The 14,801-nt window shown below is 40.2% G+C and overlaps 1 protein-coding gene across 1 annotated transcript in view; it reads right to left on the bottom strand.

The window, feature by feature from the left end:
• LOC144512326 (thyrotropin-releasing hormone-degrading ectoenzyme-like) overlaps nucleotides 1–14,801 on the bottom strand; it is a 186,271-nt gene that overhangs the window by 74,532 nt on the left and 96,938 nt on the right. The gene's annotated exons all lie outside the window — the stretch shown is intronic.

Below are 14,801 nucleotides of genomic sequence, written 5' to 3'. Positions count from 1 at the left end.
AGTCGTATTTTCATTGTTTTCATTAGCTCTAGCCAGGTTAGGCATTGTTAGCAATGCCAGTTCATACCAAAGCATTACGCTGTTTTTTGTGCGTACAACAACATGTCCACAGATAGAAGATGGACACTGTGCGTACGACTGATTTAGTGAGGCACAAATAAGACAGAAGTGCTTATAATTGTATGTTACTACAGCCTTCACTTCTGTTGATGCATGGGGCAGCCATGTTGGATTTGGAGCTTGGGGTACTCGCTGGTTGTCCGAGTTCCGAGCTGGGAAATCCGATGTCAGGGGGCGTGTTTCCGACTTTGACCGTGGAAAATCCGACTTCTGCGTACAAATAAAATGCATTTCACTCTTACTCACTCACACTTAGAAGTTCACTCAGTCACAGCTTTGCAGCATTGGCACATCAGGATGTGTTTGATTAAGTCTACTGGTTTGCCGGTGCTAGATTTGTGTCAAACTATTGAAAGTCTTGTTTTTCCAGTGGTTCATACCAGGCTCGAACTCGAACCCACCACTGGTTATGTGGGCAGTGATTCACTTGATGTTGCCCAATAAGAATTCTGAATCACAACAAAAGACACCGCTGTCTAAAAATCAAAACAGGAAAACAAGGCAGAGGAGAAAACGGCAAAATCAGCTGGTGCAGTGTAGGCGGGGCATCAAGGCCACTGTGGCCATAAGGCATATCATTTTCGAGGGGCATATGGCCAAACTGAGGGGGCACGGCGGGAAAGGCCTTCATGGCCCCCATGAAATTCCTGCCCTGGACTGAACTATAAAATTGAATAATAAAAAACATGTCTGGACACAGTCCATAGCTCACACAGCCTGTAGATGTAGTGAAGCTAGGAATGTGTCCACACATGCATACTAACTTCCTCCACTTTCTGGCAGGCTGAGTGTGCGTCTGGGCAGGGATTCAAACCGACCACCCTGTGGGAGCTCAACAGGCAGCTGGTTCAGCTCCCCGAGGCAGAGCTCCAGTCACACTGGAGACCCACTGCAGTTTGTGGAAAACAAAACAGTGCCAGAGGAAGTTGTCCTCGCATGATGAGGTCGCTGCTACACCTGTAATCTGTAAAGTTCAACAGTTCAATCTGTGTTCTGTCAGATGGATTTTACTTCTCTGCCGCTGCACGCAGTCAGAACCTCAGCTCACCACTTTAAAGACAGTCATATACCACTCGGAAATTAAGTATTTAGCAAGATTTTTTTCCGTTTAATTATGAAGCATTCTGATCAAACTGTACATTTTCAGCTCTTTGATTTTTTTTTTTCTTCCATCGGACAAACTGCTTCTGAGCTACTCTTTCATTAAACATGACAGTTTACATTTAATTTTCGTTCTTCTGCTTTGAAAGGATTTGATCCTTTATCGAGCTGGCTGGTAATGTTAGAAGTGGGTCAGTAAGTCTTCAGTTCTCATCAGATTGGTTTCATGCTGGTACAGTTTGTTCAAGCCTCCTGACAAATAGGAAATATAATTAATTTTACACTGGAGAGACATTTAGTTTTGTAGTAACAGACTCAATGAAGAGAACTAATCCTCTATAGTTGTTACTACTTCTGGAATAATTAAAAATGTCGCCTTCTGTGATTTCTACGACACACTTCGTCTTAATTAGCTGTTCTGTCATCTCTCATCCTGTTTCAGCCTCATTAAAACATACAAAAAGCCTACAGTGTGTCGGCCATTTCTGCCGGGGGAAGTTGACTCGGGTTGCTAATGTTCTGCTGTTGCTGTGGTAACATGCATGCATTGTGGGTGGGGTTCGTAAACTGCAGAGGGGGGGAAGCCAAAAACGGAAACGATGCAAAGCTGAACCCGAAAGACTGCTGAGGCGGAGGATTCTGGAAAGAAAAGTCAGACATCAGGAGGAATGATGATGAGTCAGGAAATGGAGAGACAGAGAGATGGAGGGATGGAAGGAGGTCTCTCGATAAGATTTAGTAAAAGCCAAGAAAATACCAGAGATGAATGCTGAGCAAAAACACACACACACAGGATTGTCTAGGTCCAGGAGAACTTTTCTGGCAGGGCCACTACTCCATCCAATAAACTTTGAAAACTACACGGTACAGTGAGTGCTACAAAATAATATCAAAATCATATGAGCATTATTTTTAGAGATGTATCGGCTCCGATACTGCCTAAAACGCTGGTATCGGTATCGGGAAGTACTGGAGTTTAAGCACCGATCCGATACCACGTAATAAAGCCCTAAAGAAAATCTACGTTAAAGTAGTTTATTTATGTTCTTTTTCCGTTATAACTGACTGGAGAATAAAAGGAAGATCTGGGGCATTCATATTTCACAAAGAGTTTAACCTGAGCCAGACTGACAACAAAGATAGAAATAATATCACATCCATACAGGGAGAGTAGTATACAGTTGTTAAAACATAATAAAATATATGACACACTGGTATCAGATCAGTACTCGGTATTGGCCGATACGCAAGTTCAGGTATCGGAATCGGTATCAGGAATTATTATTTTCATATTTTAGACTACTCTGAAACTACGGCTTCCTAATGAAAGCCGAAGATTAATAGTATATACAATTAAAAAATAATTAAATAATTTAAAAAAAGGAAACATCTAGCAGCTAAAGATTGTGATGTTTTTCTTGGGAGTTGGTGGAGCCCGAAACAAAATAGAACACAAGCAAGTGGATGAGTTGGATACAAATAGGACTTCAATGGAATGTTAATGTTGCCCTGTGTCTGCTGGATGAGTCGATATCCAGATGATGGTGACACGTTAGCAGTAATACCCGGAAAGGCCGTGGGTGAAGGCTATTTCCAGCCTTCCAGCCTTCCATCTCTTAGATTTTTCCAGCCTTGTGCTCAAAAGCCAGCGTCTTCATTAGCAGAGTATTGTAAGTAAACCCCTATCTCCCCCATCCCCCAAAACAAGAAGTGGCAGTATTTCTCAGCCTTGAATAGAGCCTGCACACCTTGCTCCCCTGGTGCACACATCCTCAATAACCTCCACCATTTAGAGGGTAGTGCAGTCTGTAAGTAATCTAAGAAAAAATATAATCCATGACACTGAGAAATATCAGGGCTATGTTTCCATTTTCAGTTTGCTTTGACCCCTAATAGTCAAACAACACTCATAAAAAAGTGTTTGATAAATGAAAGGTTTTCACACCTATAGTTTGTTTGCTCTGGGTCGATTTAGTTGATGACTTTGTAAACTTGGGAGCGATTTCCCCTTGGTTCAGTTTTGTTTCAAAAACAGAAAAAATCCAAGGGCACCAAAATGCGTCATTACAAACCACACAAGCTCATTCACTCCGCTTATTGGTCAGATGTGAAAGTGAAAGTATATACAGGAAGAAGGTCCTGTTTGTCCATGGTCAAACCAGCTCATTTCATTTAAATATTCAGACATTGTTCCACGAGGGACGTTTCAAGCGGCTACAGTTTGCACGATCTGCCGCATCGCAGCACACCTGACTACAGGAGCCATTAGCTCAGACTTGTGGAGTATATATAGTTGGTGCGGTTCAAGGTCAGATCCCGTTCTCACCACAAACAAACCACTCCAGAGTCCGACTGAAAGCGTACTGAGACCACCTCATCAAGCCTGTCTCAGTTTGCTTGTTTGGTCCGCTTTTGGTGCGCATCCGAGTGTGATTGCCCAAACGAACCGCATCAAGGGGGAAAACTCTAGTGTGATTCAACCGAACTAAATGAGGTAGGTGTGAAAGAGCCCTTAAAGTGGCAGCTCGTTACATATTAGTCTTTGTAGCAGCAGTGTTGCTGGCGCCTTGCTCCAGGGCTTCTCCTGGGAGAAATTCTGGTGCGACAACAAACAGTGTTGGTGGAAAACATGTTACAGTGACACAGCAGGGTAATGGGCTGCTTCTTTATTTTTATAAATTAAATTGCGGTTGCTGGTATGCTTAAACTAACATGAAATTTCAAACGAATTATGCAATGACGCACTGAATTAAAACAAGAAGAAAAAGCAGAATAGGCAAACCCTACCGTTTGTTATAATAGCTCCATTCTTTCCTTCCTTCACCTCTGTCTTTCTGTCTCTCTCTCTCCCAGAACAAAGCACATCTGTGCCTTTGATCATCCTCCTCTTCTTCTCCTCCCTCCCTCCGTCCTTGCTGATAAATATTCATCCCGTTCTTCAGCAGATGGACTGAATCTGATTTTCACTTTCTGTTTGGATGGAGCTCCTCACAGCTCCATGACAGCCAACACAAAATGAGTCGTGGTTGTCATTTGGCACAAATACTGTTTATATCTACACATCTGTGAAACTAGAACAACTTTCACAGTGTCTTCAGCCCTGACTGGCTAAATTGGAAATTAACATATGAACAACAGTCGCAACAAAGTCTCAAACTTCCTGCTTAATTAATCTGTTACTGTCAGGTTGGGGATTTAACAGTGTCAGGTTGGCACATTAATATGGATAATAGCTTATGCTGCTTCCTGGCCAGTTGGATTAGGGCTTACGTCACTATATCTGGACTACTTGGACCTGGTAAAAGACTATGGCATGCATCTCATAGCCTTATTTGATAGCTCCTCGACTCCTCGGTCCTCGGCTGAACCGGAAGTTGTTCTGTCTGAGCATCGAAGAGCTATAAGCGAGGATACACAAGAGCAGCCTTTCCTGGAAGCCAGGGTGCTGAAGGAGTTGCTAACTCTGCCCATAGAGTTGACAAATTCATGTGACGCTTCAGAGGAAAGGACATCTCATCCCTCTAAAACACATTTGCTCGTTGCCTCTCTCCTCCCACGATTTCCTCGCCTCTCTCCCCTGCCTCCTCGGTGGGAGGGACTAGGAAGGGAGGTAAATGGAGGAGTCAAGGACGCCATTTAAGGGCTATAAGATGCACTGCAGGTCTAAAGAGTTGTGGACCACTTGGATCCAGGCTTAAAGCCTTTCTACAAAGATCTGCACTAGTTGGACCTGGGATAAGAGTCTTGCTTGACATTTCTTATCAGGTAGATCCAGGATGAAAACCCTTCTGCATCTGGATAACTTATGAACCAATCGGATTCATATGAGTGGGATCAAGACTAGGAGCCTTCCTGCAGAGTTCTGAATAAGACCCTTTTTAAAGAGCCATAGGACAGTTGGAGGCAGGATAAGAGCCTTGTTGCTGAGTTCTAAACCAGTTGGGTCAAGGCTAAGGAGGCTGTTTCAGAGTTTTGGATCAGTTGAACCTGGGCTAAGAGGCTCAATGCAGAGTCTTAGCCCATATCCAATTCCACAGCCAGGCTATTTGCCGAGGCTTGGGCTAAGATCATAGCCACAGCTGTGAACCTGGGTAAGAGCCTGGCTGTGGAGTTCTGGACCATTTGGAAAAGGGCTTAGTTGGACCAGGGATAAAAGGCTTGCAGAGGTGAACCCATAGTACAGATGGGACTCTCTGGGGCTTTAGGTTGAAGTATAGTCAGATTTCTTCAGTGTTTCTCTGCAGAAAACACACGACTAAATCACTGATTCCAAATAATGTTCTGAAAGAGGTCACCCCCAATTATAGAGATCAACCCAAATATTATAGCTGTTAATACTGCTGCACATCTTGTACAGTTTATTTGCATTTAAAAGTGGTAGAGTAGTTAATTTGCTGCCCTGACAATTATGTGACCGACCAAAATATTTCAGCGGCACAAAGGTTTTTCTGGTCTGTAACCTGCTAGAAGACAGAAGAAAGAGAGGGGGGAGAAAGTAAGAGAAGAGACAGAAAGACAGATCTGTGTGGGGAGACAGTTTGTCAGAGAGACAGTGTGTTCAGCTTTGTGACTCTGATCGTTTCTCTTTATATTCTTGTTTTCCTGACAGTTCTGTTGCACTCCCATTATTCACTATGTGTGTGTGTGTGTGTGTGTGTGTGTGTGTGATCTTTAAATTGCTATATAAAGCCGGCTGGCAAAACCAATCTGTCACAACCATGAAACCTTTGATTTACAACAACAAAACTACACATTCAGTGCATGTATGTGCGTGCGTGCATACGTGTGTGTGTTTCAATGTGTCCTGCCAATTAAACAGAAATAAAAGTAAAAAGATACAAAGCAAGACGTTGCAGCCTGACGACAGACAAACAGGCAGAATTACAACATGTAACACTGAATGCTGAACTCTCCATACTGTACTGAACTATATAAAACACCTCCAATAAGCCACGACTCCACCCTATAAAAACTCTATCCTACATAAACATGTACACAACATGAATGAATCATGGTCTACCTTAAATTAAATATGAACAAAGTGCATTAGGGTTGAATCATATTTTTATTATTTAAGCATGAGGCTGCCCTTACTCTATATTTTGATTATTGCCAACAGCCTTAAACCAACAATGTGTTAGTCCATCTGTTTCTGTGTCTGTCAGCCCAAAACCCTTTGGTTCCTACTGAATCACAAACCTTAAAAAGTGCATTTTGTTGGGGACTATTTTCAGTGGCGGATTAATCCAAATATGGTGCTCTAGTGAGTATTTGTGGCAGCAGGACGGTGTGTATGGGATTGAGTCAAAATAAACTACAGTGTGTTTGTTTATGGTAATGAAAGAACATATCACCTAGTGCAACTGTGTGGCTCATTGATGTATTTTTATGACACATAGGAAGAAGATTTATTATGGTTTGATACACACACAGTACTTGTTAGCTGATACATTCAGTGTTGGTTTTGATTTTAATGGGATTCACTGAAAATAAGAAAAATATAATAACGAGTTTGTATGATATCTTACGAAATATGACGTTCTACTTAACGCTGAGAAACAGTGACCGGTCACTGTTATGTGATGGTCGTGAAGTTTAGGCACCAAAACCACTGGTTAGAACTAGAAAAAAAAGTTTGTGGTTTGGGTTTAAATAAGTACTTCTGGGACACGAATAACGGTCGCCCGAGTAAAAGTCCTGTGTTTTGGGACCCGTCCACCACCCTGACGTCCTCCCTACGCGGACTTTCGCACTCTAATACTACGTGTTCCGGTCACAATTACTACGGACAGCAGAGGTCCCTGCTTAACAGCAAACGTCAATGTGGGACTTAGAGTTATAAATACCTGGAATACATACTTTTTACAGCCTGAATCGGGAAATAGGATAGCGGCATGGCTTATTGTCACATTTTAACACATCGCCTGTGTATATTAACCTGTGAACCACCTTTTTATATACTTTTATATACACCAGTGTACAAAATAAACAGAAGGCCCAACACATGTTTGTCAGTTTTTGTTCTTTATATAGCAAATGGTTTTGGTTGCCTTTGGTATTGTATTTACCATGTTACAATGCATTATATAAACAATATACTGTATTATATACAGTTCATTTAGTAGAGGGCATGTGAGTGTGCTTTTGAGTGTGTGTGCGTGTGATCGCCTACTGTGCTGTTGCTGAAGGAGCGTGTTCAGCCTCACTAATAAGCCTCACACAGACACTGACACACACACACACACACACACACACACACACACACACACACACACACACACACACACAGGGTGTTAGATGTTTGCTTATGGTCTGCTAATTAGCCTCGGACATGAGCAGGAGGCAGCACAACACACACACACACACACACACACACACACACACACACCTAAATATAACTGTATTCCTCTCACACATTAGTATTGATTAAACCCTCCTGCCTGTCCTTTAGTTCTGAACAGCAGAGGGCTGTAGGTAGACGTTGGCGTCCAGTTTAGTAAAGCATCTGAAGAAAATATTTCTTCTCACAATATTTTTTTTCACAAATGTTACTTAAGAAATATCTCTAAATATATAGTTATATAGTCTAAGTGCAAGTCTGAAAGAGAAAGTGTTTTTTGAACATGTTCTAGTAGAAACCCAACATACATGTATCTATTCATCGTAATTTCACTCTAATGAAATGTATTGCATAACACCTGCAAAAGGGGGTTTCTTTTTGGTTTAGTAAACTGTTAACATTCCTGTCAGCACATTGTTTTATCGGATTAGAAGTTTGGCCATTTATAAAGCTTCACAAGTTTACAGATTTTAAACATTTCATTGAATTTGTCCTGCAAGATGTACCATGAGTTGAATGTTAACTCTTGTTTAAGATAAAAGAAGAACAATAGAAAAAACAATAGTTCCTCAAAACCTTTTTTCAAGACTTCCCAAATCAACATCACAATGGACAGCCAGGAGGTCAAGGGTCAAAGGTCAAAGCTGACAGGAAACAACTGCAGATGGAAGAAATGTGTGACTCCAGAGACTGAACTGATGGAGAAGGAAAGCCGAGTGTCGGCGTGAGTCAAATATAAAAAAATAAACAGAGAGAGGAGAGTAGGAGAGTGTGAGAGAGAGAGAGAGAGAGAGAGAGAGAGAGAGATGAAGCTAAAATATAAAGAAAGAAAGAGCGAGACAGGTAGAGAGAGAGAACAATGAGATGATTTATGGCTCCTCGTATTCTAATGAACTCTATGCAAACATGGTCTGCAGTAATAAATTATCCACTTTAAACCAAAACACTGCAGAGAGAAATATACGGCCTGACAGCTTCAACACACACACACACACACACACACACACACACACACACAAGAGTGTGTACAGTGTGTGTACTCTTGTACTTATGTCCTTGTGAGGACCAAGTGTAAAATTTGAATTGTATATAGCATTTTGTTGCACCACATACAGTGTACTGCTACTTGCCCATACGGAGATGTGACACAGTGTGATGTAAAGTTAGGGACTTGATTCAACAACCAACATCTTTTTGTTATTTTCATAATGTAGCATTTCATGTTCTTAAACGTCTTGGCATCACAAACAATTAAAATCCGTCTGAAGTCGAGTCTGCTCATTTGTCAAAGTAGCAGGTTTATCAAGATGAGAGCAAACACAAAGCGTGAAGCATGAAGGCCGTCACTGCTGGATGTTTTTGTTACAGTGAAGAGAACAGGAAGGTCCCAATGGTCAGATAATTAACGTGCAATTATGGGAAAATCATTCATAGGTGTTCATACATATAAATGCTCACGATCCACCGACACAAACCCAATTTCTCGTTTCTTCATACAGATGAAGAGAGAAAATCTGTTTTCCTGAATCTCGTCCCAGTGTTTTTCTTTGTCTGTTTTAATTGTTGATAGAAATAAACTGACTGCATCCCCTAGCAAACACGATGTGAGTGTGTCGGCGGTTTTTGCTGCAGAGACGTTGATGGAAGGTACTGATTCTGTGCATTCACTTTACTGCGCACACATGTAGACTAGGCCTGTAACAATTATTACATAATTGTCTAATTGTCAGTTCTTTTACATAATCGTGGTTTCTTTGTTTAACCGCAATTAATTGCTAACGTTAGCAAGTCTTAAGGTGTATGACTGGTAATTGTTGATTTTGTTAAGACACGCCAAATTGTAATATATAAGTGATTATTGGTTGGACTGTATATATTTTTTTTATCAATTCAATTGTTAGTTGTTTGCACTTGACCATATACACGTTCATAGCAACAAAAATGACATGGGGGGATACAGTAAGAAAAGATGTTTTATGATAATAAAGAGGTGTGGCTTACTTCATAGGCTGTGTATTTGTGTTATTACATTATCTGGGTCACATAACCGTGATATATAACCAAAATATGTATCCTGGAACCCATTCAAAACTTTAAATTTGTTTAAAATAAGTAATAAATAAATGAATATTTTCAAATGTGACTGAAAGAGACAATTATAATGTTAATCACAATTATTTCTGAGACAATTAATGGTACCGCAAAATTTGGAATTGTTACAGCTCTAATGTAGACACACCTGGACAGTGGACACACACCTGAACACACATTTATTCTTTGCACACACAACTGTAGACAAGCTTCTGCTCCACATATAACACCAGCAAATCCACCTTTAAATAACCTACGATTATGTGTGCACACCAGGGCTTCTGGGCACACAAACTATATTTGACTTGCACATTTCACCCTATATATCATCTGTAATCTGCTACGTGTGTATCACCTGCCAGAATCACTTGACCACACCAGGCCACATATCCTGTTTATGACAAACACACCTGCTCACGTCACCAATACAAACCTTGTAAAAAGTAACTGATTGCTTTTTGGAAAACGGAACTAAATAACTGATTACCTAATTGGCATAACTAACATGTTACGTTACTCATTACAACAAAAAGGTAATTGTAACATCCAAAACTGCTGGGGGATGTGTAAATAAGCAACTTTTTGCTAAAAAGTTCACTATTCAGTTACCAACTTAAAAGATGATAATATGTTAATGTTGTGTTCACATCTTGTTTCTGCTGCCCCCAAGTGGCCAAAAAAACAAACAGGTTTAATGTCTTATTATTGGAACAATACTTAAAATATTTCCACCAAGACGCACATTAGAAGACGTGAAATTAGCAATTGAGGCCAAAATGTGTTGTGAAATGAACTTACAAGTAGTATAGTATAGTATAAATTAATATATCTGGAGCCAGCATCTAGTGGCCATTGGTAGTACTGTAGTTTAAGGCACTTTGACACTGGTAAACAACAGCTGTGTTCATTTCAGTGTCTAAACTCATTGACTATATAAATCCATCTGTTTCCCTCAGCTGAAAACAGCCTGTCTGCTCACATTTCAGTCCACATGTTCTCCATCTGTTCACCTGAGAATAACAACAGCATACATGATATGCACCCTGAACCTGTCAACAACAGCAGCATATTGTATACCCAACAATACATCACCACCACTTTTGATCACCAGTCTGACGTTAAAGTCATCATGTATAGCCTACATAATGATTCTAGAGTCTACACAGCAGCCTGATGTCGAGATGGAATGCAAAAAATCTGAAAATAAAATCCCTCAGATTTAGTCTAGAAAGAAACTGGAATAACGATCAGATATTAAAAGGTGCTCTAAGCGATGTCACGCGTTTTTAAGCTACAACACGTTTTGTCACATACAGCAAACATCTCACTATCCGCAAGCTGCCTGTCCCCTGAACACACTGTAAAAAAAAACAAAAAAAACAAAACTCTGTAGACAGCCCAGGCTCCACAAACGGCAACAAAAACAAGTTGTGCCAACCTGCACCACCAAACATAACAAACAGTGTTCTAGTGTTCCAGCCAGTAACCGACAAGAAGGATTTTGGGGTGGGGGTTGGGGGTTAGTGTGCGGAAGCACGGAAGGGAGGGGGATGAGATGAGGAGGAGGGAGGGGCGAGCTAGCCTCAGTTTTGTTTGACAATAGGCTCGTTCGAGATGAACTGCGCCTCGCCTGTAAAGTGGATGAGAGCAGGCAGCCGGGGGCGGTGACAAAAATCCGCTGTCAAGTCAGACAGTTTCCAGCAGCCTTCAGGCTGAACAGGAAGTCACAGAAACACTGTGGTCCGATTCCGATTTAATAAAATGTTATCAGACCCATATATCAGCTTGTACACAGTCTCCAGTTGTTTTTATGATGACAGAGTAGCTGTCAAAATGCTCTACATGTGATCTGCTGCTGATTTTAATTAACAACACACTGTAGATGATCCGTAACAGATTTAGTCTCTCTGACTTCTAAACCTAACTATCAGCCACACAACATGTGGTTTGTACAGAATAATGATCTCGTGAGGTTATCGTTGCCCACGTGTGCATGACGTCAGAGCAAGTCGGGATCAAGTCGGACACAAATCTAACCAGCATGCATTGGGCGGCGATCGCAGGTGATCGATTCTGCGCAGACCTGGGTCATCTCGAACGAGCCTAATACTTTGAACGTCAACAAGAAGTAACGTCACCCAACATCGCTTAGAGCACCTTTAATATAATTACTTACACTTTGATTCTTTAAGGCTTCAAATCATCCAATAATTATTTACAATTTCACTCTTTAATTGTTTCTGATGGATGTCAATATAAAATATGGCAGCAGCAGGAGAGGATAATCCGACAGATGCCAATTGAAAACACACACATACACACACACACAAACTTGTATTTCTATGTATGTGAGGGCATTGACTTACAATCCTGTAAGGCTTCACGTTAGCACTAAGGTTTGGTAAACTTTACAAAAACCCTTCAATTAACTTCAGCTGGTCATTATTTGGATTTTAAGGCAAGAAACTACAGGTGAACAGGGAAAAATATTTTAACTCAGATATCACCATGAAACTTCAGTGAAACAGTTAATTACTGACATGAAGATAATTGTTTTTTTGTATTAAAGTTTTCAGATATTTTATATTTAAATATGCAAATGAGATAAAGCTAGGTTCAAAGTCTTTGTTTGTTGACATATTAGAGTCAGATGTATTTACAGAGGTGTATGTATCAATCCATACATTTAGAAAAACACATACATATATATATATATATATATATATATACACACACACACACAAACATACATACATACATACACATATATACACACACATATATATATATATATACATATATATATATATATATACACACACACACACATATACACACATATATACACACACATACACATATATATATATATATACACACACATTATATATATATACACACACATACACATATATATACACACACACACACACACACAATGCATACAATATACAAAATTTTGCTTTGCCATGTTTTAATGAATGGGAAACGTAATATTCAACTTCTTTAAATATGACGATACTATAGTCTACAAACTAACATACTGTTACTCATCACCTTCATAACAAAAAAAGTACATTGAAGTTGAAAAACACTGAGGATTACTATTAACGTCATCATGCCAGTTATGTAGATTCATATACGTAAAGCTTTAGTGCGTAACTTTTTTTAGAATAATGATGATCACTGAAGGCTTGTCTCATGTGGACGCGCCGACAGTTTTGTTGTCATTACTTAGAATTCCTCATGAGGGAGACAGAAACTACGCAAACTTCTTACAAGTGAACTCTTTATTATTGAAAGCGTCAAACAAACTCGTTCTTGCTTTGTGAGTGTGTGTCTGAGTGTGTGAGTGTGTGAGTGTGTGAGTGTGTGTGTCTGTCCGATAAATAAATGGCTTTAGGATGAAATGGTGTGCAAAGCGGCAGACAAAATATGACTATCATTTTCCTTTTTTTTTCTCACTCCCCCTCTAAACTAACAACACAGATGAACAAAGATACACAAAAAGACCAAAATCAAGAGTCAAAAACACTGCATTTCTATGACGTGTCCAATAATATTAATGACTTAATACACTGCACAGCATCACACTCCAAAGCTTAACGTTAGTTATTCAGTTTTTTCGCTGCGCACCAGCAATAGCCTGAAGGTAACGTTCATCCAGACTCCGCAGAGAGAAATGTGAGTCACATCCTTAAGTGAATTAAATCAAAACGACATGTTCTTCAGTCAGCCATAGGATCCGCAATATTTACACTTAACCTTTCCTTTTCATCATCCAAATGAGTCCATACAGCACTATGATTACTACACTGCTTCAGCTGATGAGGGCAGTTAAATGGCCAGTTCACCCACACATTGCACAAAACACATTTTCACATCTAGCCATGCAGATAGCTTCGGTTTTATTTGTGCAGGTTTGAAGATATCCTGTGATTTCTGCTGCCACTCCAATACGTCAAGGTGAATAGAAGTTCATTTGGCTTATTCAAATATTTGAGATATGGCCATTGGAATTTCCATTATCCCCATTGTATTGGCGTGGAGGCAGAAAATGATATTTCAACTGCATGGCCAAACATATCCATCTATCCACAAACGTTTGTGTACTCTTGGGAGTGTTTTTCATGGTTTGGGCTCCTTATTTCCAATGAAGGGAAATCTTAATTCTAGAGCATACAGTGTTATTTATAGGAACAGTGGTATTCAAAGTCTGACACTTTGCTTTGCGACAACAATTTCGGGAAGGCCTTTCCCTAAATAAATAACACATTTTAAAAGGTGACCACAGATTTTAGTCCAAAGTGAGAGGGTTTGAAAATGTAAATAGAAGACACACATTTAAAGGTCAGTCTCCTTTAGTTTTAAGCCTGGAGAGCGGAACAACCAACAAGCCCTGATCAGAAAACTAGTGGCGATATGAGGCTGCAGTAGATTTCTAATGTAGACACACAAACCCCTTAACATGATAATAAGGATCTGTTTCACATTTGTAAAAAAAACGCTCAGTGTTTTGGATATTTTTCAGTGTTGTGCTCTCTTTCTGTCTTTGTTCATATCTTTGTTCATCCTTTTGTATCTCTGGTTTTCCTTCGAGTCGTCTCCATTCTTTCTCTCCTTCACTTTGTTTCTCTCTCTCTCTCTCTCTCTCTCTCTCTCTCTCTCTCTCTCCCCCCATCGCGTTTGTCTGCTTGTCACGTATCCAATGTCGTACTGTAAAAACAGGATCATCTCCTCTGCTGTTGTTGCCCGAGGAGCTTTTGTAAAAGCTCACCACAAACACACACACACACTCGCTCGCTCACGCACACACACACACACACACACACACACACACACACACACACACACAGCTGATTGGTGTTGCAGTCAAAGCTGTTTTGACTTCTGTCTCGTTCAGTCTGTTTACAACTGGATCATTTGCATCCGTTAAAGGAAAAGTCAGCTTTAAAAAAACAACCTATTTTTCTATTAAAAGTCAAAGTAACATACAATAACACAGCAGAAGGTTCAGGCTCGGTTACAGCGGTGTGTTTCAGTCCATGCCAGGGAACATACTATCTGCATTTTTGTAATTTACCTCCTGAACATTATTTAAAGTTCCATGCTGGCGTTTTGACATTCCTACACATGACGGGGAAGCAAT

The sequence above is a fragment of the Sander vitreus genome, chromosome 23, assembly GCF_031162955.1.
Source record: "Sander vitreus isolate 19-12246 chromosome 23, sanVit1, whole genome shotgun sequence".
NCBI classification, from domain to species: domain Eukaryota; kingdom Metazoa; phylum Chordata; class Actinopteri; order Perciformes; family Percidae; genus Sander; species Sander vitreus.
This window is presented reverse-complemented; position numbering and strand designations above follow the sequence as displayed.